Source organism: Herpailurus yagouaroundi, unplaced genomic scaffold (genome assembly GCF_014898765.1).
Source record: "Herpailurus yagouaroundi ecotype Mexico unplaced genomic scaffold, PumYag 139, whole genome shotgun sequence".
NCBI lineage: Eukaryota > Metazoa > Chordata > Mammalia > Carnivora > Felidae > Herpailurus > Herpailurus yagouaroundi.
Genome location: NW_024412394.1, coordinates 66709057 through 66736999, shown reverse-complemented (window position 1 = coordinate 66736999; position 27943 = coordinate 66709057). Strand labels below are relative to the sequence as shown.

The window sequence follows — 27943 nt, the reverse complement described above, 5'->3', positions numbered from 1 at the left end:
CATGAGCCTGAGCCCTGTGTAGGGCTCTGCGCTGACAGTGTGGAACCTGCTTAGAATTCTCCCTCTCTCTCTCTCTCTCTCTCTGCCCCTCCCCTGCTCATGCACTTGCCTATGCGTGCTCTCTCTCAAAATAAATAAACTTAAAAAAAAAAAGTTTCTCAAGATCTCCCAGTGAGTCCCAGCCACACCTGTGAAATGAGAAACTCTAATCCTTAGAAGCAAAGGAAATCTCTGTACCCTCAGCCCCCACTGCCCTACCCATGACGAAGCAGGTCTTTATAACAGTCACAAAGGCAGGCAGCAGCATCTTCTAAACGAAAAGGCCTGGACTGAGAAGACTACTTCCTGTCCACACTGCCTAACTAACCAGCTGGGTGCACTGAGCCTACCACCAAGTTCTAGGCCTCAGTTTTCTTTTTCTATCAAATGAGGCAGCTGACCTAGAATGAGCTGTAATGTACCCTCCAGTCTGAAAGCTGTGACAGGAGTCTCATAAAAAAGCAATCATCCCAAGACTAAAAGGAGAAAAGTTGTGTATTTTTTGAACCATAATATAATTTATGAACATGGCATCCAAAATTCTGACAGAAACATCAGTCTCAATTCTCCATTCATAATTCTTGGCTGTTACAGTCTTTAAATAAGTACTTTGATTTTGTCTATCCATTACCTCTTTCTTTTCCTCTAATTTGAGTATTATCCCTCAAAAAAGAAAAGCACTAGGGTGCCTGGGTGGCTCAGTCTGTTGAGTTTTAGACTCTTGATGGTCAGGGTGGCTCAGGTCAAGATCCCAGGGTCATGAGATCCAGCCCCACAACAGGCTTCACTCTGAGCATGAGCATGGAGCCTGCTTGTGATTCTTTCACCCCATCCCTCTGCCCCTCTCCCCTGTTTAGAGCTCCGGCTCTAAAACAAAAACACACACAGAAATTAAATCCTATCAATGAGTTGCAGTCTTCACATTTAACTTTACACATCTGTGCCTGTTGTTGTCTGAATACCAATGCTTAAGAGTTTTTATTATGACACTGTACAGAACATGACATCCTTTGATTAAGAATAAATCTCTAGAAGGTGAAAAGTTTCCTTGGGAAAAAAAATTGCCACTTCATTTTACAATAGTTTCTTTCCAGGCAATGTCCTTTTGATTTTTCACGAAATTGCAAAGGATCACTTCAGCCTAATATTCAGTATGAAAGTTTTTTTTACTCACAATTAGAAGGCTGTGTCTTAGAGTCCACATTAGGCAACACTGTACAATCCAAAATCCCCTAAAATTTCCCATAAGTGTCTAAACAGAGCACCGCTTTCCCAAATATTAGTCACAGAATCTGGTGCAGTAGAGCCAGCCACCTGGCTCTAGCAAGATCCACCCCCTCCTGATTCCTCCTCTTGCTCTTAAAGTTAATAGCAGTTAAAACTGAGTTTCTGCTGCCAGAGTGCAGGGGAGTGGGCCTGCAGGTCCTCACTGGAATCTGGAGAAGGACGGATGGCTGCACTCGAAGAACAAAAGCCTGCCTCACGGATGAGGCACTTTCCAAGACAGTCAGGAATGGCAGGGCTGAGAGAACGCTGGCGGCAGCGCTTGTGGAGGCGCACAGTCCCTCTTAGTACTAAATGTCCCCAGCACTTGAAGAGGAAGTAAACAAGGATCCGGGTTATGCAGGCGTCTGTATGGCCCCGGGGCAGCCAAGGCCTGGTCAGTCAAGACTCTCGACTCCCAGTCAGGGGGCACTTACGTCACGAAGCTCCAAAATGTGGGCTGCGTGTGACCAGGAAAAATTACAAAGTCCAGTTTAAATACAGCCTGTATTTTTACCAGTTAGATTTTTTTTTTCAAAAACAATAATTTTCTGAAAAAGTTAAGTAAAGCTGGAACATGGAAAACAGCTACATGTGGAATGGTCCACAGGAATAGCACACAGCCACTTAGAAGCCGCCCATTTTTCTCAAGACACATTTGCATCAAACTACTCCAACTCCGCCAGACCCAAAACAGGTTTGACTTTCCTGTCTTAGAAAATAGCCTCAGGAATGTCAATTTTTAAATGTTCTACTGCAGAACCTACAACATTATGTTTACTTAATAAATGCTAAGGAACTAAGATACTATCATTACTTTCCATCAAAAACTGTTTAAATATTCCTTCAAGTTTTTCCATTTTCCAGTCCCACCAGAACAAACTGTGTTCTTTCTTTCTTGTTTTTTTGTTTTGTTTTGTTTTGTTTTGTTTTGTTTTTGCCTGGTTGCAGAAAATAATCCCAGCAGAGCCGAAAGCATCCTGCTGAGGTTTTGAGTGTGAGGGCAAGACCCAGTCAAGCTGTATTTTCTCTGTTTCTCCAACCTACTATATTCTGAGAGGCCCACACCATGGTTTCCCAGCTAGCAGGACATTGCATCTTGACTCACCACAAAGACAGTCTCAGTGTGTCTTGATATTCTAAGTTTCTTCGTATCCTGCATCTCTGGGGTGAGGGTGAGGGACTAAGGAATATACAGATATAAAATAGAAGCAGTTCTGATCAGAAAGAGGAAGTTGTTGTGCGTCTATACACATATATCTCGTTTTGTATAATATATTCTTGTAAAGTTGACTATAACTGAATTTCTACAGTCTGATTCTTTAAAATGTAACAGCTCATTAAAGAAATGATTGTACAACGACCTCAGCTTATATCTTTTTGTTAAATCTTAATTTTTCATATAGTTTAGCTTAAAAAAGTAATACTGTTATATCCAGGTAACGGTCCATGCAAATGAACCAGCATACCACCAAAAGAATAAGCCCAAATGCAGAAAAGAAACATGAATTGAACTTTCAAAATATATTAAAGTATAGCTCAAAAGTAATTTACTCAAAAAACAACTCACACCTATCATCTCTACCTTTGTTGAATTTATCAAAACATGTTCTTAAATGAGGTCACAAGGAATGCAACTGGTTAGATCATCACAACAATTAGAGCTTTAACTATGTTAAGGTTGCCTTAAATAGTCTCCATTGTAAGATGGAACCCTACATTGAGGAGGCAGGTCCCTTCTTTTTACTGTATAGGAGGTCTGACAAGGATGGCACCAGCAACAGGCTGCAGGGGCGGGAGAGGAAGCCCTTCTCCGGCGTGTGTCCTAGTTAACGTTACTAGTTTGGAAATACTGGTCTGAGTCATCTCAAAATGCAGGAATCCTTAATTTTTCTATAAAAGTATTTGTGTCCTATGACAGACTTAATGCAACACAGGTGGGCAAAAGTTCCAGGTTTCAGAACCAAATGCACCATTAGGCAAGTCGACTAAGCGCAGATAACCTCAGAGAGAAATTAAACATTTTGTCAAGGGTTTCTGATGACAATGCAAAAGCAGCAGAGTACATTGTACTTTAAACAATGCCTTGTCTGTTTGCAGGAACGTGGACTGGCCTAAAATGGAGGGGAGAAAAAACAAGGGCAGCACTGGGCCACAGCTTTCACTTCAAAGGCAAATTGAGGAATCGTGTGTGTGTGTGTGTGTGTGTGTGTATACACATATACACACACATATACTGTATATACATGTTTCTATGAAGTAGCAAAATCTACGCACCACAGGTGGGCACACAAATTTCCTAGTGCTGCCTGACACCCATTCCCACCAATCCCTACATCTAATGGCCCTCAATGGAACCACCTCACTCCACTCCCTTGAACAGTCTGGGGACCAATTCTGCCCAAGGAGAAGCTTCAGCCCTGAGTAACTATCCTAAGTGATAGAGACCTCTGACAGGAGGAGGAGGAGGAGGAGGAGGAGGAGGAGGAGGAAGGAGGAAGGAGGAAGGAGAAGGTGGGGTGGGCAGTCTGGGTCTGTATTTACTCTGCCCCTCAGAACCTGGGTGAGCTTGATCCACTGGGCACACCAGTCCCCTGCCGAACCAATCAGGGGCCAGACCCAACTCTGAGCCTCAGCTTCCTCAGCAACTCAAAAAAAGATTTACTTACCCTCAGGTTTACCGTGAGGATGGTGCTCAATAAATGTTGACTCCCTAGCCCCTTAATGACTCCCTAGCCCCTTCCCTGAGAACCAGTCTTGTCTCACACCTGAGTCCTGCTGGAGGCTAGACTATGCTAGTGCACTTGTGCTGAGCACCAACTACACATCAGCTCCCTGGCATTCCCCTCAACCCCAGCCCCTTCCGCGGAGTCTCTGCTATTTCTTCTTGGGACAGGCAATTCCTTATACTAAGACTTTTGCCTTCGACCCATCTCTCCTGATTCCTCAGTCTTCCCACCTGCCTTGGTTTTCTCCATGTGTAACTCTGAGAACTTTCCCAAAGAACTTCATCCATATTGCTTCATATGTAAGTTCCAGTCACTTCCGAAGTCTGGAGCCATACACACTCAACCAATCACCTAGTATGTCAAAAAAGGATTTACAAGGCTGGATAGAGAGAAATAAACCACTGAGTAAAGAATGCTCAAATGGACTGGCTCATTACTCTAGAGAACCAAATTTCAAATATGAGAATGTCATCCATTAGATCAGTGTTCTGTTTAGTATGTCCTAAGAGAAAAAGCTTTTCAGTAACAGAAAAAGTCATGGTTCTTCTGTGAAACTGATCTGTTTTTATTAAAAGCAATTATAAATTTGGAAGCTGATCTTATATCCCTTTTTGCTTCAGCTGTTACGAAACTCGAGAGCAGAGTCTGTGGTCTGACTGTAGCACCTATCAAGCACTACACTGTCCTTTACCCTCAGGTTCATCCTTTTATACAGAATAAATTTTTGTAAGTTGCCACAGTGAAGGAGCATAAACAAACATCAATTTGAAATTAACATTTTTAGGGGAAGATGGTCTTTGCTTTTCCATAGGTTTGGGTCTATCCAGGAATGGCAGATCTGTGATGATTTTTAGAGGCAGTGAAAAAGCACAGAACCTGCTAAGAATGTGGTATGGGAACAAGGTAGAAGCAGAACTAGGCCGGTGCTCCTCACCTCTCCCCCATGCACCTTGAAGGATGTGTCAGGACAGCAGCCAGAATGAAGGGCACAGATGCGTGGAGCAGCACACTCCATCACTCTATGGAAGCCAATTTTGGATGATACTGAATCCAAAGTGTATTTAAAGCAGTTTAGATATTCATTTGGCTAAAATCTTTGAGACTGTAGACTAATAGAATAATAATTATGATCACTTTTCCTAAGGTACCCTGAATAGCCTTAAAGCACTCTAATGGGAGGTAAAAGGCATCTCTAAATTGTAGGAAAGCATGGGACACACCTTGCAGAGGCTCTCAGCTGTCTTGGGAAGAAGAGCCCAGCCTCATTCTACTGAAGTGCTGAGGAAGTGCACAGGGGCCCCCTAGACAGCAAAGGAACTATGGACACTGCCAACTGAGCTCCAAACTCAACAGTCAGCATCTGTTCCCCAAGTCAAGGGGCCTGTGGCCCCAACCAGCTTTGCAATCTTATCAGGCTTGGATTTAGGCACCTTCGGCAGAATTTAAATTCCAGGTGGGAAACATCTCTTCCCCAGCTGGAAAATTAAGATGACAAAGATTCTTTGTGGCTTAGAGACTTTACAGTCAGCAATGCTTGGTAGCAAAGCAAGAGCCAAAGCCATAGATTGTGAATTCAACTTTTCATTTCAAAACAGACAGCTCTAGTACCAGCTCTAGAGCAGGCTACCATGTTTCAATTTCATGGCTAGGAAACAGAATAAGATTCCTGCCTTTTATCTCCATTAGAGTGCTTCGGAGGCTATTCAAGTCTCCTTAGGAAAAGCAATCATTATTATTCTATTAGTCCATAACCTCCTAAATTTTAGCCAAATGAAAATCTAAACCACTTTAAATACACATTGGACTCAGTATCATCCAAAATTGGCTCTGCATCCTAGTAAATGCAAGTTTCCAGATGGCAAGATTTTAGGTGAAATCATCAAAAGACTACATAAGTACCACATATTATTACGTGCCTTCCACTCATTAATTCACCCAACACTCTGCATGTTAGGGATGAGCCAAGTTATCTCCTTTACAAAAAGCAGACTCAGTATTCTTTCACGGTTACACAAACAAACAGCAAAGCCAAAGTGAAAGGAAGGACAACTCCCTCCCCTCCCTGTATCCTGCAATTTATCAGGCAGGGTCTGTGTTTTATCACTTTTCCTTGAGGGTTGCAAAAGTTCTGCAAGGAATTCTTTGATTACTGTAATACTTTTATCAACAAAAGAAAATGAACTCCAACAACATACTATACTGACAGAAATTTCACTATCAGAAGTGAAAACAGTGAAGGATGGGCAGAAATATGTACCAGGACACATGGCTCAGCAAGACTTCCCTTCTTCCCAGGCAAGGTAGATTCTGGGCCCATAGAGGCCTTCCTTAATGCTGTCTCCCAAGAATGCTGCACATTTCTATGTGTACATTCCTGTCGTGTACCACACTATAAACTAACTCATCAAAGGCAATGCCTACTTCTACATCCATCTTGATCTTCAATACTTCAATACATTGCTGAATGAAAGCAGAAGGATAAATCAGATGAATAAATAATCATGGCTGTGGCCCAGGCAGCACACTCCTATGCCCTGTCCCCAAAGAAGTACATCATGAGGACCCTGGGGTTAGACCTAGACCCTGGCCCAGGCTATAAAAGCCAGCAACATTGCTACCAATACACTGTTGAAGGACCAGAACATCCAACCACTTTGTTATTAAAAAAAAAAAAAAAAAAAAAATGTGTTTACAGGAGTTTGACTCAGATAACTTGCCATATTGTTATTTCACCTGTAAAGGACATATACACCACAGCATTAGAAATCCCATCTGCCACAAACCTTTCAACTAGAAGTGGCATTTTTGCTCTCAGTGCCAAAGAAATGGCTCCTTCCAAAGACTACCAAATTTCCTCAACGCCATCAAAAGAGCTAAGCATATCAATCAGACTTTAATAGTTCTAGAAAACTGTTTTGGGGACTTAATTCCCAATAAAAGACATCCAAGTCTACCAAACACATTTAAGGTATGAGCTGTCTAGCATCAAGACTGGCAGAACTGCAAATTTCTTTTGCAGCAAACTGCTGATAATTAAAACCACTGATCCAGCTAACTGTGCCCATTCCTCTGGCACAAAGTCACTTATTCTTGGAAACATTATATGCAATGTAATTCTTACCCCCAAATTACAACCCTCTATGACTACACAGAAAATTCAGGCCTCATCACTCTGGATTATAGGACTGCCACCAATCAATCATTCTTCAATGTCTGGAGATTTAGAAGACAACATTTGGCCACCTGAGAAAGTCTCTCACAGGTGTATTTCCATAGAATGCCTCCACACTGGCCATGGTGAAATAAAATGCTTTGTTCCTCCCTGGGGAATAATGTAGTGGTATTTGAAGTGAGGAACATGTCCAGGCAGGTACGGGCATGTTCACAAACCCCCATGAGGCAGCTGGGCAGGCCATCCTCCATAAAAGTGGTGGTGACTAGGGTGACCACACTAGGCAGTTCAAAACTAAGAGTGGCCTCACTATGCACTTTTCAGCTAAGCTCCTTTACATCTCTCATCCTTAATCTCCTCATCCAGAAAATAAACCAGATGACAACCAAGGCCCTTTAGTTCTGGAACTCGGAGGTTCCATCATCAATTTAGCATTAATTTGTTTCTCATATCAGTCCTTCCCCTGGAAAATCCCTCATGGAACAAGGCCCAGGTGAGATGGACAGGGGAATGTTAGGTATATAAAGTGGGACTGCCAGGAAGGGTGGTCTGGGTACTGAGAGTCGGGAGTGAGGCCAGTTACACCTAATGCAGGAGTGAGTAACAATGGATGGACCTACTGCACTATTTTTTCTGGGTCAGATTTGGAAAGCTGAGTCCCTGATATACAGGAGAAACCAAACTTCAAGTCTGTCCTGAAAACGGTCTCCTCAAAAAACAAAGAACCTCACCCCTTACCCTCTTCTACAAGAGGCACTCACATCTACATGACAAAAACCTAACTGAAAGGTATTAAATTAAATAGGGTAAATGCATTACCTTACAAACAGCTCCTTTATTTTCTTTTAGGTCTTTCAGGACATTTCTCTTTACATGCAGAATGCAAAATTTTCATTTAAAAAACCCCAACTTCTTTTAAAAATATTAATCAATGACTGAGAAAGAGATGTTTCTGAGTTCTCACAAGGTATAAAGGTCTCCATGCAACTTCTTGGATGAAGAGCTAGCTGTCTCCCGCTAGAACACAGAGCTGGGAATCTTGGACTTAGCACATGGCTTCATCTTCATGTACACTCACTACTTCTAGGGAAGTCACAAGCCTGCTGGGCCTGCTCCCTACATCTGGAAAACAAGATGTTTAGGATAGTCCCTATCTTTAATCCAGAAGAAGCTAGCAGGCACTTGCTGAAGCAGCTAGTAAATAAATGGCCTATACCAAACCCACAAAGAAGGCTGATTTCTCCTTTTTCCCATGGGGGTTAAAAGTGCAAGGAAAGTATTTTGTCTCTATAGGACATTGAAAACTCTGTTTGTATAATAAATATTCAAAAAATAGCCTCAATTGCTCTTAGGAAGCTTTTTCTTAGAGACAGCGCAGCCTACATTTTAAAGTATTGAGAAACTTTTATCTTTATCATTAATCTCAGAAAAAAATGGAAGCACTTTATTTTTCATGCAGATGAGAAATACCAGACAACCAAGTTCTTACAACAAAGTCTTGGCAAGTCGCAGATCATTTTTCATGACAAGGTGACAGTGAGGAAAGGATGGCACATACAGTTTCCTTCTCTTCTCCTCTCTTTCTTTGGCCCCTCAAGCACCAGGGACCTTGTGAGATTGGGTTTACATAAGAATGCCTCTCCCACTTTGACTAAGAAAAAATTATTCAGAATTCTAAACTCCCTGAAAGACACTATCAAAGCATAAAACATTATTACATTTTTACCATTCCAGAACCACAAATAACTTTGCTTTCCTCTTTTTCTTTCCAGAATAAGAACTGCTGTGGTTCACTTTTCTCCCCAAAGGAGTCTCAATGGTTCCATGGCAGAGACTAAAAGCAAATTGTTTACATTTTAATCAGAAAATGTGTTTATTAACGATATCATCTGAGAGTATGTATGTGTTGTTTGATAATGTTCTTTGAAGAAGTTACATAATCGCTAAATTGTCCTAAACCCAGCCATTGCTCCTAATATGTCATCACAATCCAGCTTCAGCCAAGGTATTTTTACTGGGCCATCACCCATGTTCCTAGGTCCCTCTTTGCCAATCAAGTATTCACCCATGTCCTCTACAACTTATCCTCCTCCTGATGCTTCCATAATTCAACACCTTTTCACTTCAGTTCATCTTCTTAAACCAACGCACACAATATCCTGGGCCTGAGTGTGAAAAAGATCCAAGAAAAGAATGAAAGCTAGACCTAAATGATCCACTGGCTTCCGAAGCCAGGCCACAAAGATGTAGCTATTCACCAAGTGGTGGAACACAATTGGGCTGCTTCCACTTGCCCAGGGGAGAGGGAGAGAGAAAAAGCAGTGGTCACAGGGAAGTTTAGATGCAATTCAAGTCAGAGCATCTGTGTCTCATTTCTCAATTTGCAAAATATGACTTGGGTCGCGCTTCTTGGAATATCACTTATATCTGCTTTGCAACCTGGAGAAAATAGGCAGTATGCAGAGTCCCATCCCTAAGAATAATTACACTTCACAGGAGTGCAAATCTTTAAAAAATAATAATAATAAAACAAAAGCCTGTTGTGTTCAATATGAATGCTTGTCTACAACTTAACACTCAAGCCTGTTCTTTATGGGCTCTGAAAGAGTGACAGGCCAGGCAGAACACATCTGTCTTAATTTTAACAGAAAATCATGCAAACTCCCCTCCTTTCTCTACTCTTAAACCCAAATGAGAGACGTCAGTCCAGTGAGGTCTCAGGCAGTATTATAAAATCAAAATCCCTAAAGTAGATAAATTATTGATTTCAGAGTTTAGTCAAAGCAGAGACATACTGACGCAGGTATCTCAACTCTATCACTTGCCAACTGTATGGTTTTAGCCAAGTCACTTAATATTCCTGTACCTCAGTTTCCTCATCTGTAAAGAGGAAGAGCTAATATGCATACTACTCTTAGCAGTATTTGGCACATAATATATGCCAAATAATAGTAGCTTTTAGTTACAGCCATGAAAATGATGGGTAAACCTTAAGGCTGAGACTGCACATATCTCTCATTTGCACCAAAGCAGGATGAAGATATAATGGTTTTTGCCCTTTTCGGAGAGAGGGGATAAAAGCTTTCCAGCATCATCAACTCTCCCCAGTTCAGCAGCATGCAGAAGTCAGGGAACAGAGGGACCTTCTCCTCAAAACCAAAGGCCTCCTCTACAGCCTCCGAGAAGGGATTTTGAAAGAGGGGTCAACCAGACAGATGTCCCTTGTTACCATCTTCAGATCTGGGCCACAGGAGCTAAGGACTCAGATCCCTCTCATCCTTGGGCTGGGAGCCAAGACTTCTAAGACTGCTGCCAGGCAGGCTTTTTCTTATGAGCCTGACTCTTCCTTAAGATACTTTACTCCTCTGCAAATGCATCCTTGATACCAGGATTTTTTCAAGATACCCCTCTTTCCCCATGCCCAAAACATGCAAGCAGTGGCCCATCCTTTTGGAAAAACAAAATGGAAGTGAATGAAGACATTTACACGTTTCATCTGTGAGCAGTGGCAGCTTTGGGAAGCATCCCACCAGCTGTCTCTGACTGACTTCTGATCTTAGAAGTCCCTAGTAATCTCCTGGAGTCCAACTTTGAATGCTGCTTACAGTGTTCATGGCACTTTTAGGACACTCCTCCAAACTCTGGCCCCAGACAGAAGTATCTCGATGTAGCTTTCTCCACCACTGCGTGAACATTCTGATGTCTCAACATCTGAACCTGCCTTCCTGATCATTCTCAAGAATCTTGGCGAATCTGAGAAAAGTAACTTGTCTGGCCTCCCCATTCCCAGGAAGAAACAGATCACCACGCCTCTGCAACTCAGTACCCAAGCAAGCCCTGTTGCCTCTGACAGAGCTTCATGAAGGAAAAGGTATGCTACTAACAGCAGAAGAATTTGTAATCCAAACTAATCCTGTGTTGTTGTTTTTTTAATGTGTCAGATATAAGAGTATTTATGAATCTCAGGCAGCATTCTGAAGCAGCTGCTAAGAGGTCCTGAAATGAACCTCCAAGTCTGGCCAACCCACTCTTCTTTGCACTATTTATATTCCTAAAGCCATCAGCTATGTTTGATATGGATGATCATGAGGCCCAGCTTAATGGACTACAGAATCCAATGATACTGACAGCACGAGTAACTTGTTTTGATCTTTACCTGGCTTCACCTTGTGGGAGAGGCTGTGCACCTTTTTAGGACCCTGAGCCAAGATGGACGCCATCTCCTCACCACCACGGCGTCGCCTCTGACCTCATCATGAAAGCTGCATCACTTTCCCCTTCGCGTCACTCACCCTCCACACTGATTACACCCAGCACATTTTAATCTTATCTTTCTCCCACATGTCCCACGTCTGTCGGTGGATGAGTCACTACAACTACTCCCCTGTCTGATGCTAGTCTTAAATCTAAGAACATTCCCAAAAGACCAAAACAAACAAGGGAAAAAAGATCACAAAACAACAAGAATCCAACCTAAACACAAGTACTTTGAACACAATATATGCCCCAGAATGAACATCTGGCATCCTCTGTGCACCTGAGCAGACCCTTCATTAAGGTTATCCAGGAGGGAGGTTGGTGCCCTTGCCCTCACAGGAAGCTACACGGCAACGAGGATTTGTGGCAAGTCTAGAACACTCAAGGGGCTAGGGTCTTCATTCCATTTCAACAGATACCACCATGAGATGGCTGTTCATCTTTTCCCACTCTTGTCAGGATTCTGAAGCCAAGGTGGTATGAGAATTTTTATTTTTGACTCCCAATCTGTTACCAGAGGAATTCCAGTCTTAGCAAATGACTTAAGCAGTTCTTAAATTTCAGCTTGCAGAATTACCTGGAGGCCTTATTATAACATTGAATGCTGGGTCCAGAGATTCTGATTCAATGTCTGAGGTGGGCCCAAGAACCTGCATTTCCAAGTTCCTAGGTGATGCTAATGCTACTGTTCTGGAGGCCACACTTTGAGAACCACTAGCTTAATGTCAGACTATGGCAGGTCTCATTAGTATATCAGGTTGGGTTGCACAAAAGAAAGACAGTACATTTAAGTGTCTCAGTGTTCAAGTCTCATGCAATGACTTGAAATAGCACCATCTCTTTTTGCAAATTCCTGAAAACTTTAAAATAGGTTAACCAGGGTCCACTGGAAACTAGAAAAACAGGTGGGAGTTGGAAACATTAAAGAAACCACATTCATTTATATGAAAGAGAGGAGGAAATCCTAGCTAAGCACAGTTTGTTAAATAATGATGCCCTTGTCTTAGAAACCAACTGTTCTCTTTGAGCCCAACTAGACAGCAGTCCCTTTTATATGGAGCTTCCAGGGAGCAAACTCGGTAATCTTCCCACGGAGGAGAAGGTAGAAATAGGTCTAGAAGTCAATTCTAAAATAGTTGATAACTCATTTCTCTAAGACAACGGTTCTCAGCCCTAACTGTATACTGTAGCCTCCTGAGAGGCTTAAAAAATATGGATACCTAGGCCCCATATCTAGAGATTCTAACCTAATTATTTTAGGATGGGACTTAGACACAGGTGTTTTTCAAAGATCCCCAGGCGATTCTCAAATGCAGCTGAGGTTGAAAAGCACTGATGTAGGAGAAAGATCACAGAGAGATAGTAGGTGAATGGGAAAAAGAAGGGCAGTGACTCCCCTTTACATAATGTCTTAATGACATAAAAGGAAAGAAAAAAATGGGAGAAGAGCTGAGGGTGACTGCAGCAGGTAAAACTGAGGCTCTTAGATTCCGAGACTGATATAAAAATCAACCCAGCACTGTTGGCTGTTCGAGGTTCAAAAATCAGAAATGGCTACATGATCAAGGAACTGCCCACATTTGTCAAAGACTTATAACAGTCCAGAGGATATTTCAAGAAACCCTTTTAACAAGATGTACTATTTTTTCTCAGAAGAGTTAATATCTAGAGACTTAAGGCAAACAGCTTTAACTTCTCACAAACAAACCATCTAAAGGTTCAACTTTGAAATCATGTGCCAAAAAACTTACCCCTGAAGAAAATTATAAATATACATATATACCTTTTTTTAATGTTTATTTTTGAGAGAGCGAAAGAGTGCAAGTGGGGGAGGGGCAGAGAGAGGGAGACACAGAATCCAAAACAGGCTCCAGACTTCCAGCTATCAACAGAGCCTGACGCAGGGCTTGAACCCACAAACTGTGAGACCATGACCTGAGCCGAAGACAGACGCCTAACCGACGGAGCCACCCAGGTGCCCCTAAATATATATATTTTTAATGCTTATTTATTTTCGGAAGGGGGGGGCCCGCATGCATGGGGGAGGTGCAGAGAGAAAGGGAGAGAGAGAATCCCAAGCAGGTGCCACACACACCACGGAGTCCCACCTGGACTTGAGACAAGATCAAGAGTTGGATGCTCAACCAAATGAGCCACTCAGGAGCCCCCACCCCTGAAAACAATTTTTAAAAAATTTTAAAGGGGACGCAAGAGGAAGGAGATTGAAGGAATAACTCTCAGAGCACTTGGTAAGTGAAATTATCTTCCTAGTAACCACACTGACAAATGAGTTTTCAAAGCTGTAAAATCATGTGGTTCAGATGATAAAACCAAGTTATTTTCTTCTCTCCCTTCTTGACTAGCACTAGATGCATGAGGTAACAAACTGGAAAAAAAAATGTTTGAATGCTTATGATCCTATTTAAGGCATAATTATGAAGCAAAACAGTAAAACAGAGTTGGTGCTCAATGGACAGAGCAGGGAATCTCAAAGCAGATGATACAGACAGAAGTCGGGTGAAAATTATCTCTGCTCATATCAATAGGTCAAACACTGGGAGCCCAGAGAGAAAAATTCAGATGTATTTCCACTGTGTTAACATTTAAAAACCAATTCATCAATTTAAAGTTTTTGATCTGATTAGAAAACTAAGATGTGGATAAATCAGCATCTTGAAAATGAGAACCATAATTTGATTAAAAACATCCATTTGTTAAGTAATTATTTCAAAATCAATTTAGAAGACATAGTTTTCACTAATACAACTTTTCTAATTTAACACATGCTACTTCACTTATTCAGTACTGATTACCCACAAATTAACTCAAAGCATTCCCTGATTTCCTAAGACCATCAGAATAAACCCTTTCCCTCCTCCCAAAGAACACCTACTAATTCATACCTATGATCAAAGCACCAAATTTTACCTTAACAATGAACGTGAAAGTTGAATGTGGTAAAGCCAAAAGTATGGCCCAGAACACATAACCTTTCAGCCTGAAATAAGGATCTTTCTTGGAAAGGGAGAAGACTAATAGGACTGCTTTAGATATTTCAGTTCAGCAGAGGACATGCATCTATCTAGTTAAAACAGAAGGCTGTAAGCTTACCTTTATTGGACAGGGTTGGCGATAGAAGGCCTGATCTAGGCCACTAATTTCAAGAAATTGTATACTAGCTCACCTAGGAAGTTATCTATGAGGACCTTCAGAATCTAAGTGTGCCAAAGCAAGCACACTCACCCTGGAATCAGCTCGAAGAAAACCTTAAATTAATCAGGCCCATAATTTTCATAAACCCATTCTAGGCTTCTCAGGATTACACAAACAGTACACCTGACCTAACTGCTCATTATTCTTTTAAACAAATTCAGAAGAATGTTTGGGTTCAGAGTTTCAATGTTTACTTTAAAAAAAAAAAGTATCTTGCTGAAAATTTAGTCTGTGGGTCACTGTTTATCTGCACGATGGGTATATGCATACATGGCAAATTAATGCTGTTAATGAGACTGTACTGAAAACTAGTAAATAAAGATACATCCCTTCTCATTCTACCAACTGGGGGGTAAATATATATATATTTACAAAGATGCACATGTATAAAGGGTGAGAGGGTGAGTTTAACAACAAATCCTTGACATGGAAATAAATGCTGGCAGGAAGCCCCAGGACAGCTATCCTAACTAATAAGGTAAAAACCCTAGAGGATCTACAGCAACACTGAATTTTAAATTAGGTAAAAAATTTTTAAAGAATTTACCAGCAAGATAAGTTCTAATGGAGACATTCAGAGAAAGAGTTTTACTTTATAAAACCATTATGGTATTATAAAAAAATTTAAATGCATCAAGCTTTTAAAAATACTGTGAGTAAAGTGGGGCGCCTGGGTGGCAGTTAAGCGTCCGACTTCAGCCAGGTCACGATCTCGCGGTCGGTGAGTTCGAGCCCCGCGTCAGGCTCTGGGCTGATGGCTCGGAGCCTGGAGCCTGTTTCCGATTCTGTGTCTCCCTCTCTCTCTGCCCCTCCCCCGTTCATGCTCTGTCTCTCTCTGTCCCAAAAATAAATAAAACGTTGAAAAAAAAAATTTTTTTTAAATAAAAAAAAAAATACTGAGAAAAAAAATAAAAATATCAAGTAAAATTAAAACGTAAAAAAGAGAGGAATGTGAGCAGGAAGGGTTAAACATCACTCAGCTGAGCTTAATATGAAATATGAAACTGAAGCAATTATCTAGATAATTTATGATGAAAGAAATATTTCAAAAATCAATTATTTGGACACTTCAGGAAAAAAGCAGTTTTGAAATTTGAATTATATGAATTAATGACTCAGCCGTCCACTTGATCTTTCTAAAGTAGTACGAATTTTCAAGGAGACATCTAACAAGCTCTATTGGATATAATTTTATGCCCACCTTAAACTTCAGGTTGATAACCCAAGTTGTACCTTTAAAAGTCCACTGTGGCCACTGCCACCTTCTACTGCAACTGCCTCCAGCCCCATCACCCTCCCCAGCACCCTCTATATTCAGTTATCAGGCAGAACCGTTCTGCCGGCTCCACATTTATCATAGTGTTTCAGTCTATCTTCTGGACACTATCCAGGCACTACTCACCTATCTTTACTATGAAACTGAGAGTTCTGAAGTTTTTTCAAACACGTAGGATTAGTGTTCTGGTAGCCACATTTTATCTTAGGGCACATGAGTACTGCATTCCCCTGGCCAATTAAAACCATCATTTTAGGTCCTACCCATACATATTTTTACCTTGAAGATAAAAGCAATAAGCTCTTCAGTAGAGATAAACACTTTAACCTGGCCAGCAACTTGCATTATGCAACGTTTTCAGTCTCTGTCTTGGCAACCTGCCTTTAAACCCAACAGTACCTGCATAGCAAAGAGTCAAACACCTCACAAGGTATTTTAATACCTTTAGTTATGAGATCTGATTCAGCAGCCAAACTGCTGCCAGGAGCTTCTTATAAATTTTGTTTCCCTGCAATCTGTTTTTCTTGGTGGTCTCGTCTCCCTTCATCTACTTTAGATGCTTTAGGTAAAGTCTACAACATAATAGAAGCACAGATACCCTGTTCTCCCAAGGCAGAAATTTGCCAGAGATAATAGTCCAACCCAAAGGATTTCTATACACTATGTATGAGTCTATTAGTTCTAAATAGTACACTTTGTATATGAGGCAGAGTAAACCATGCTCCTGCAAAGAAGTGACCAATCAGAAATGAGAATCCACACACCTGCAGGTTTTTGACAGAATTCTCAAGCCACTTCTTCTATTCTCCCACTAAAAGCCAAGGCACTGACTCAATTTTTAAGTTATTAGCTCATGCTAATAAAATCAAGGAAAGGAGCCTAAATCATGGGTCCAAGTCCACTCCCCTAGCAGCACACAGAGGGGTTACCCCAGTCAGCCACAACTTGGAAGACAAGCCTTCAAGACAGTATTCCGGTGGATTAATATGAGGATTAGTGGTAACATATGTAAAGATGTGGCACACAGCAGCAACCTTTAAATTGGAAGCTATTTTCTAAAAGTACAAACTTCCAGTTATAAGTCACGGGGATGTAATGTACAGCATGGTGACTACAGTTAATAACTGTATCGCATATTTGAAGGTTTCTAGGAGAGTAAATCTTAAAAGTTCTCATCACAAGAAAAAAAAGTCTGTAACTATGAATGGTGACGGAGGTTAACTAGACTTTTTGTGGTGAGCATTCTGCAATATATACAAATACTGACTTGCTACATTATACACCTGAAGTTAATGTTGTATGTCAAATTTACCTAAATTAAAACACACACACACACACACAAACTCAACTCTCCCTGCCAGTTGAATAATATAAATAAGTGAAATGGCAGCTATTTTATTTTACTGTTGTACACCCCCCACCCAACCCAAAGTCCCAGTGGCACTCAGGAGACAGTAGAGCACAATAGAAAAGGCAAAAAAAAGTTCCAGAGTCCAAGAAACCTGGGGTCTGATCTCAAGTTCCTTGAACCATTTCCTCATCTTTAAATTGGGATTTACATTTAAATGCCTATCTTGTAGGATCAACATTAGATGTAAAAACCTAGCTGAGCATTTGGTGCTTAGTGCTCAATAAATCCTAGCTACTATTATTATAATTAGTATAATATCTAGGTCTGAGAATGTGGTTGTGAAGACGCCTTTTTGTTGTAAGAATCAAACTGTCTCTCCGGGCTCTCCTTCCCAAAAATATCATTTTGAAATAGAATGTTAAACTGTGCAATTCTCACTCTTACATACTTCAGAACTGTTTCTACTTCTACGATGACAACCACTCTATGTTCTATGCTTCATTAGGATGACTGGTTTTTGGGACATAAATATACACAAAGGAGACAAGAGCCTGAAGGCTCAGGTATGAGAAACTTTGAAAGTCCCTGAACCAAGCACAGGAGGAGCTGAGGGGACTCCAGAGATTCTGGATTAGCCTTACTACCATAATCAAGGACAATGGACCTGACTGGGCTCTACTTTCTCAAGCCCTGATAGGAAAGAAAGGATCCTTCCACTGAGAACCCAAGGCTCCTTTCCTTCTCTCCTCAAAGAGGGACGATTCTAGACCAAAGCTCTCAGCCAGAATTCCTGGGCTTCATTCAGAGAAACCTCAAGCCCACACTCCACACGTGCAGCCATTCCATAAGCTTCAAGAAATAAATTCAGTAAGGGGGACAGGGGAGGGGGTATGAGGGGGGAACCCAGGACATATTAGAAATGGGAAGGAGGAACAAGTTCTAGTGGTTCTAACTGGGAAATCAGGTAAATTCATGCCTCCCTTCTGTCTCCCACAGCAGAATGAAGAAATTTAAATTATAAGTGGCCTGTAAATGATTAACATTTTAATTTTAATCTAATTTAAAATGGGGAGGGGCAGAATGGATGACAGTGGTCAAAAGGCACAAACTTCCAGGTATAAAATCAGAGTAGAGGGGCACCTGGGTGGCGCAGTCGGTTAAGCGTCCGACTTCAGCCAGGTCACGATCTCGCGGTCCGTGAGTTCGAGCCCCGCGTCGGGCTCTGGGCTGATGGCTCGGAGCCTGGAGCCTGTTTCCGATTCTGTGTCTCCCTCTCTCTCTGCCCCTCCCCCGTTCATGCTCTGTCTCTCTCTGTCCCAAAAATAAATAAACGTTGAAAAAAAAAATTTTTTTTTAAATTAAAAAAATAAAAAAATAAAATCAGAGTAGATCTTAAAAGTTCTAATTACAAGAAAAAAAAAGAAATTTGCAACTGTGAGCACCAATGGATGTTAATTCAAGTAGGCTTATTGTGGTGAACGTTTTGTGACAGACACCAAAGTTGAATCAGTATGTTGTACAGGTGAAACCAATGTTATATGGCAAATAATCTCAATAATAAAATAAACAGAACTTTGTACTCTTCTCCTCTATCTGCAACCCTGCCTGTCCCTCTCTTCCATCTCCAAGCTCTCGTGTTTGTTTCCCAAGACTACCATAACAAATCACCAAATTCGAGGTCTTCAAACAACAAGAACCTATTCTCTCACAGTGCTGGAGGCTAAAAGTCCAAGGATTCAGCAGGGCCATGCTCCCTCTGAAGATGCCAGGGTGGGGACTGTCCCTGGCCTCTTCCTAGCTTCAGGTGGCTCCCAGCAACGCCTGCTGCGCTTAGCTACTAACCACATCACCCCTTAAAAGACCCTATTTTTAAATAAGGTCACATTCTGAGGTTCCAAGTGGACATGAATTTGGGGGGATACCATTCAACCCACTACAACTCCCAAATTAAAGTAAACCACCACCACCAAAGTATGGGGCAAAGGGGAAGGAGATGACAAAATCACAGCATTACAGAAATATCAAAAAAAATAATTCAAAGTTATAATTGCCAGTGGACTATTACTTCCAAACTGAATTAGAAATAATATAGCTTTTGCCTTTCTCTCACCTGTGGGAAACTGTGAAGTCTTGGAAAATATCGTAAGTCCCAATCAAAATAGCACTAAAACACAGGACATTCCACTAGCCCAGACACTTGAATACTCTGAAAAATTTGGTATTACGTATAAACACTCACATATATTATCAGAAGTGAAACAACAAAAAAGATGAAAGACAGGGAAGGATATTTTTCAGTTAAAAGTGCTTTCATTTAACTATTCGGGGATGGAAAGTGGATCATGGGTCTCAGAAAACCAAGGTTTCCTTTCAAAAAAAAAGTTACCTTAGTGGTCAGCAGCTGTTATTAGCATATGAGCTAAAAGCAAATCAAAGTTCATCAATACCAATAAATGGAATTTTCAAAGAAAAAAAAAATTTTTTTTTAATTTTTTTTTCAACGTTTATTTATTTTTGGGACAGAGAGAGACAGAGCATGAACGGGGGAGGGGCAGAGAGAGAGGGAGACACAGAATCAGAAACAGGCTCCAGGCTCTGAGCCATCAGCCCAGAGCCTGACGCGGGGCTCGAACTCACGGACCATGAGATCGTGACCTGGCTGAAGTCGGACGCTTAACCGACTGCGCCACCCAGGCGCCCCGAAAAAAAAAATTTTTTAATAAAAACAAGTTTTTAAAAAGTTACCTTAGGTTTTTTAACAGCCCCTCCACAGATTATCCGTTGTTTGTTTGTTTTTTTTTTTTAATGTTTTATTTATTTCTGAGACAGAGAGAGCCAGAGCACGAGCAGGGGAGGGTCAGAGAGAGGGAGACACAGAATCCGAAACAGGCTGCAGGCTCTGAGCTGTCGGCACAGAGCCCAAAGCGGGGCCGGAACTCACAAACCGTGAGATCATGACCCGACCCAAAGTCAGCCGCTTAACCGACTGAGCCACCCAGGCGCCGCTCAAATTATGTTTCTGATGACATAAACCTACATGGAAGCACTATATATCACAGTCCTTTTTATTTTAATCAAGGTATTATTTCGGCTTTATGGGGAAAAAAACACTTGAGATGAGCTTTAAGACCTGTGTACTCCCTCTGCTGGCTCTGAATTTAAAGTAAATTCTCAATGGCTTCAGGAGCCAAATTATTAATTTCACTAGACATCTAAAACACAATGAAAAATATGACGTGGATTCTCCCCCAACACACACACACACACACACACACACACAAAAATAAGAAATTCCAAACACCTACTTAAAACTGCCAAAGGCATCTCTGTTGGATTTATTGTAAGTTTACTCCAGAGGAAAGCTAATGCATTTCACTTGTTTGTAGCAGGAGTCACTTCCTGCATCAGCCTTGCCCCCTACAGGTGTGCCACAAGCTTTCCTTGCTCTGTGTGCACCTCTCCACTGCAGGACGAGGATACATCTGACACCCAGGCATGGTGAGCCCCTAGAAGAGAACCTGGTTTCTTCATCACAAGCAATTACTAGAGTAGCAAATTACTGAAAGGACCACAGCCCATAAGGGAACCTAGTCCATTTCATTTTATAATGTTATCCCATAATAGGACCAAAAAAAAAAAAAAAAAAAAAAAAAGCCTGAGTGGAAACTGAAAGACACACTGTCTAGAAAAGCCCAGCTTGAAACATGCACCAATCACACGCTTGTGTTTTATCAGGAAGGAAGGATACATCACAATATTCTATGGATGCTTGCTACTGTGCTTCTTTTTCCAACTGGGGAAATTGTGATACTGAGAAAGAAATGTTGTGTTGTTCAGTCAGGAATAAAATGGTTAAAGGCACTGAGTCTGTCAGGGTAGGGATGCCATCAGAATTGGGCTCTTGTATCATAATCACAGTCTAACCACACATTTCAAAAACATGAACTCGGAAGAGCTCCAGACTAGCCCTTAAAAGATCCATCTCAAACAGTGCTTGCTGTCTCTTCCTCCTTCATACACGACTTCTATTTCCCAATCCATGGATATAAAACTTCAGGTCCATCTGGGACTTCTGCCTCCAAATGCAGAACATTATGGACAACTTACACAACAGCTTTGCTCCTGTAAGAAGTGGGTAAATGAATTTTAGGCTGAACAATCCCATGGTGACTCTCTCTAGATGGTGCATATTGATGCTGCATCGGTGGGGCATACACACAGAAAGCAGACTTGATTTCAACTTTTTTCTCTAAATGAAGTCACTCCAAGATCAGGTTCCCCTCAGTTTCTGTGATGGGTAGTAACTGGCACTAATGAAGTTTTCAGGGACTTCTACACGAGGAAATAAGACACTAACAAGAAATGCCTTAGATAGCAGAGTATCCTTTCATAACTACACCATACCCTAGCAACATCAATGCTAGGAGGTCTCAGACTTCATAGCTAGAAGTATCCAAAAGACTCCACATGTGGTATCGCCTCACTCTCGAATCACATCATCTCTTTCAGTGTCAAGAGTCCCAGAACAAGGCTATCTTCATGGGCTGTGGACATAATGATCCAAAAAGCAGCTCCAAGGATCAGATATGTTATTGTCTGGCAGACACATTCTGTGCTTTGGAGGCTCTTACACTGTCCTTGGGAATCAAGAGGAGTCAGAGAAAAATGACAAAGCAAATAGGTGGGAGTCAGGGGTGGGCACAGTAGGGTGGAGTAGGGTTAAAACAGAGGGCTTTTAGGTTAGCTAAAAGCACTGATGGAGAATGCTAAAAGAGCAACACAGTTACTTTAGCACAAACCAGCCTAAACCAAGGGGGAGGGGAATCAGAGGCAAGCAAATGAAGTAAGAGTTTGCAGAAATGGAAGCAATGACACGAACAGCTGTGAAACCACAATGGTTAACAGCAGACATTACAGAACAGTGGTTCCCGGGGCTCACGTGGACACACTCTTAGCTCCATCTCTGCTAGCTTGTAGGATCCTGGACAGTCACTCACATGCTCTCGTCCTGCTCCTCACCCGTAAAATGAAGTAGTTAGATGATCTTTAAAACCTCTTTTAGTTCTAAATTTGAGGCGAGAAGCAATGTGGATGAGTCAGCTGTATCAAGGCTCCACCTCCACTCCAGAGGGAGGCCAGTCCTCTACCAGGCCCCATACAACAGAACTGGAGATCCCAGATCAGGTCAGGACCACAGGTGTGCCCTAATCTGGGCAGACCTGGAAAAAACCCAGCTTCTCCCAAACAGACCCAAACTATAGGAGCCATGCCACAGTGGCCTTGCGTCTCCAAAGCAAGGTGGAAAAAAATGATCGGCAGAGAATTAAAGACCAGCTCCAAGCCAGAGTTCAACACCAACTTTCCAATTTGCCAGTAACTTGTCTGCAGAGAGCTGAAGTACTGATGAAAGCAGAAGTACAGATGTGAAAAAAGGCAAAGTGAATGAACAACAATGACAAGTTCATAGAACACAGATTTGCACGTTTATTTTTTGTCTTCCTCCAATAGAACATGAATCCTGTGAACTGGAACCTTATGTGACTTGTGCTCCTACTATATCCCTTAGGCCCAGGAGAAAGCCCTGTGAACGGTATGCCTTTGACTGTTTGTTGCATGAATAAAATGGCATGTGATGAAAATGGTAAAAAGGTTTTCTCTCTCTGATCTTCGGTCACTTACTGTATGCCAGCTATAACGTCCACGGACACTAACTTACCTATATATGTGTCATTCCCAACTCCTTCTATAGCAGCAAAAGGCCAGAGTGGCTCTTCAGGACTCTTCAATTTGTGATACAGGAAAAGGTAAGGAGAAAAATGACTCAAGAGAGGATCAAGTCTGTTCCCTCCAGGCAAGACGAGTAAGGTATGAAAACAAAATAAATTCCATATTCTCTCCAGCCTGGGAATCTGATCTGATAAGCAGTGGGTCAGCAGGGTGCCCTACCAGAATGTACAGACCTAAACAGTCTTATCTTTGCATATTTATGAAGATCTTTGGATGGATGGTATCTGCTAAACTTTTTCCAGACCAAATAAATGACTTTTTACTGGGACAAGGACTCTTCATTAATTTCCTAAATAAAAATATCTTGCAGGTTTTAAGTAAGAATCACACGTATTAAAAAGTTGAACTACAAGATGTTCTTCTATGGTGTCATTCTCTTAAAATAGAACCCTCCTAAAATCTCCTAAAAATAAGTCTGCATAGTTTCATTTCATTTTCTAAGAAGGAGATAAACATATCAAAACAAACACTTAGCTTCTTTTTTAAAGACTCTCTCTGCTACAGGGCCCACAGATCAAAGTTTAAAAGGGCCAATTTCTTCACTTCAGAGGTCGATGACACAGCTTTGAAAAAGAGGAAAAACAGTCCCCCAGTCCCCCTAGTGTGCTGAGGCTGTAGGAAGAGGAAGTGTATTCGTTGAGAATCCCTGACGAAGACAGTCCTGCCAAAGGAAGTTACAAAACAGCATTTTGGTAACATGGGCCAAGCAGAAGACAGATTCCTTACACATGACTGTAACTGGCCCTTTGGTGAATTACTCCAAAAGGTGACTGAGGGAAGAATTACAAGCCAACATGGAATTATCACAACTTTGTCATTTTGGAATTAAAAAAAAAATATTTTTTAAATATAAAAGTTGCAGTTAAAATGACATTTTCTTAACACAGTGTGTTGGGAAGGAACTGCATGCATTAATCTAAAGAACCAGAACAGTAAGAACATCAACAAGCACTGCATGGCAGGTGGGTCCTCATCTTTTCACTCTGGGAAGAAGCTGTAAGAGTACACATTGTCACACGAAAGAAGACTAGTCTCTTGCAGAATTAACCTCCACAGCAGCAGCAGAAATCGTCACACACACAAGATCCTCCATTTGTGAAATTTTGAGAACCAGCACAGAAACTCACGGCTACTGGATACAATCATGCCCTAACCCCGTGGGAAATGCAGGTGTGTGGGTGTGAGTAGGTGAATAAGCAATAAATAGACCTTAACAGGTAAACCCTGGAGTCCTAGAGGTCTGCCCCCCTCCCCAGGAGGAACAGAGAGAGCAAACCAGTTTCATTATGGGTGGTGCAGTACAAGTAAACTTAATCCGAATTAAAGGAAATGTAACCTTTTCCCCTCGTGACCACATCTGATTATTCATTTCTACTTATTGCCTGAGGTAAGGGAGCCTGTGAGATAGCCATCACCTTTCTGTCTGGCACAATATGCATCTTTCAAACCTAAGTTAACCAGGAACTTCCTCCTTTTGTTAAAATGCTATCTTTTCTGCCACCTTCATCACTTCATAATTCCTAAGTACCCATACTGATCAACACTGGACGGCTATACAAATATGAGAAACTCACTCAGCCTCCATCAATATTCATCTGTTTCTGATGCTAAAATAATAACCAAGACATCTTTAGACTGAGAGGCAAATATGCTTTTCAGGAAAGCATCTTTTACTTGTGTAAGACTACTTGTTACTTAGTAAGTGACTTTTAAAGAATAGATCCTCGATTTAAAGAGGAAAATAGTGTGATAAAGAACAAATCTCCAGAACTGCGACTATTAATTACCTGTGTACTAACTAGCTGTGTGATCTTAGAGAAGTCCTTAACTTGAAGAATCAGGTTCTTCACCTATGAGGGAGTTGAACAATCTGCAAACCTCATCCCGGCTGTATATTAGAATAACCTGAGAAACTTAAACAAAAACAAACAAACAAAAATAATGCTAAGCCCCAGACCAGCCCAATTAAAACCGATTCTCTGGGTATTGGCTTTTTTTTTTTAAGCTCCCAGGTGATTCTAATATGCAACCAGGGCTTCAAATCACTAGTCCCAGTTCTGATCTCCAATGCCTTCTTTTCTAATCCTTTCATTCTCTGATCTTAGGGTGAGAATTCTGGTGACAGAATCTCAGAATGCAACAGGCCAAAAAAGCCACAAAAAAAGCAAGGCCTAAGCCCTGCATACTGTGCCTATGTGCACACAGGACTAGGAGAGGTTAACCTGAATTCTAGACATTTTTAGAAGTTAAAAACCCTAATGCGTAACTAAGAATGAAAGCAGTGTGGTTTAAGTGCACATGCCTGCTCTCAAAATGACTAATCGTGATAGGAATCAACTCCTGAAACTTGGACGCAGGGAAATGGGTCACAATTAGCTCCTGACCTCTCCCTCTTCCCTCTTCTACCACCCCCACTGAACCACAAGCACAAAAAAAAGGCTGGCTATTAGTCATAATCAGAATATGAAACCAGCCCCAGTTTCAAAGGGCTTTCTCCATCATCAAAGATTTGGAAGTTCCTGCATGGGTGCATCTTTTGATGAAAGTCATCTTACAAAAAATCTTTAAAGGATAGCCCCACAAGTTGTCACGTGATACTCAGAACTAGTATAAAATCTTAAAAATAATTTTACTTACCTTAAACATAAAAACATTTTACTTTATGCCCTTTATTAAACATATTAAGGCTCGAGTTTCAATTTATATTTCACAAATGTTAGAGATAAGATAGAAACTAATTTAACACTGTGCATTGAATATACTCCAACCAAAAGAGAGAGAGAGAGAGAGAGAGAGAGAGAAATGAGATAGCATGAGACCAAAAAAAGGTTAAGGACATAAAACCATAAAGTTTATGACTAGGCCCCAAATCTCTATTATTAAGTCCTGCAAGCTACGTGAAAATATAATTAACTGAATCACAATTCATGGCTACTTTTGGTAATACTACTTTCTCACCTAGATCTTTAAAAAAAAAAAAATCAAAACTGTTACCATCTTTAACTGTAAGCACAATAGCAAGAAATATTATTTGTGGAATTAAACTACTTTTGTAAACTTGAAAGTCATAGGAAATGTGAAAACCCTTCCAACGCTAACTTTTTAGCTTTAACTAGCTAACTTTTAACTAGCAGATCCTCTGCACTAAGTTCAAAATATACAGGACTCACTGCAAGTGTGAGAAATTTGAAAAATATTCCAAACCCCTATATCCATTTTCTTAGATCTTGAAACCCACCCCTTCCTGACACTATACACTGAGATTAACCCTTGCTATTCACTTGGAAATTCAGTTTTAAAAGCTATCACAGTAACACTGCTTTGAAATGGAACTCACTCCTATGCTTTCTGTAAATGGCCCTCGGATCACACAGCTGGCATTCTTTTGCAAAGCTTTAAAATTAAATCAAATGTAAGATTCATAATGTCAGCATTCATTAAAGGAAATGAGACAGATGTGGAATAATTTCAAAGCACACATTTTGCTTTTAAGGTATCTCAGCAAGGGGCGCCAGGGTCGCTCAGTTAAGCATCTGACTCTTGATTTCGGCTCAGGTCATGATCTCAGTTTCCTGAGTTCGAGCCCTGAGCTGGCCTCTGCACTCACAGCGTGGAGACTGCTTGGGATTCTCTCTCTGTCCCTCCCTCACGCTGTCTGTCTCTCTCAGGATTAATAAACTTAAAAAAAAAAAAAAAGAAAAAAAAATCTCAACAAGTCCTTTTCTAGCCATAAGAAACTAAAAAAAAAAGGTACTTTGCAAGTTTTTTTTTAAAGCAAATTAAAACTCAACACACTAAGTTCTTTTTTCTTTAAAACACACTACATTCTTCAATTTTTACACAAATTCCTCTCCAGGGCTCCAGTTCTCCACCAAGATTACACTGTTCTTGCTGTACACACATACTGGAATCCAGGAAGATACAGTGAAGGACTGAGGAAGGAAGCAACCACCTCTTTAATTAAAAAAAAAAAAAGCTTAACTTGCAAATAGAAGCAACTGGTAAGTGATATGTATCTCCACATGTACCTCTTTTGCCTGGTAATGACACATTCATATCTTGGGGTAGAGGCCAGGAGAATGAGGTGCCAGGAAGAGCAAAGCAGCTGGGTATCAGCAGCCCAGCAGGGGCACAGGAGTTAATCTGTTTAGATGCCCAACTGCAGGAAGTCATTACATCATAGGCCTTTCCACACCTCTCTCCCTACCATGTTCCCAGTGCCCCAAGAGGCTGAAAAGGAACAGTAGAGAGCCTCCCTTCTAGTTCACTTATAGGTAGAAGCCATTATGGCCCAGTCCTGCCACTACATCTCCCTCCCCTAGGCCAGGGAAGGCTAGGTGAAGCTCCAGGCCCCAGTCCTCCACACCTGGACCTGGCCTCAAATAGCGCCAGAATCCAGGCCTCAATAGAAGCAGCAGGTGTGGCTAGTCCGCCTTAAGGTAGAAGGGCTGGCCCATTCCAGGACCCAGAACATCTCAAGTTTGGAGGCTGGTTTACTGGGAAAACCTCTCTAATAAAGATGTCAACACAGACAAGGAAAGACAAGCAACCAGGAAAAGGTTTACAACCACTGCTTTTTCTAATGGGACCGATATGCCTGTGGGAATTAACATCCACACGCTAGAAACTTCGACGTAAGGGTGCTCATCCAGCTAGTAACAACGACCATGCTCCTGTGACCGACTGGGAACCACAAATCCAACCGCTTCTCCGGGCACCAAGTCCCAAACACTCCCCCACATGCTCTCACTCCACCCGCAGCGCCCTCCCCGCACCCCCACTACGGTGATTTCTACTTCGAAGTTAGCCGCAGACCTACCTCCTCCGCGCAGTCCGGGGAATCCGTCAAACGCACT

At 41.4% G+C, this 27943-nt stretch overlaps 1 protein-coding gene across 1 annotated transcript in view; it reads right to left on the bottom strand.

The window, feature by feature from the left end:
* The window catches only part of FOXO3 (forkhead box O3), a 123854-nt gene that overhangs the window by 93519 nt on the left and 2392 nt on the right, over window positions 1-27943 (bottom strand). The gene's annotated exons all lie outside the window — the stretch shown is intronic.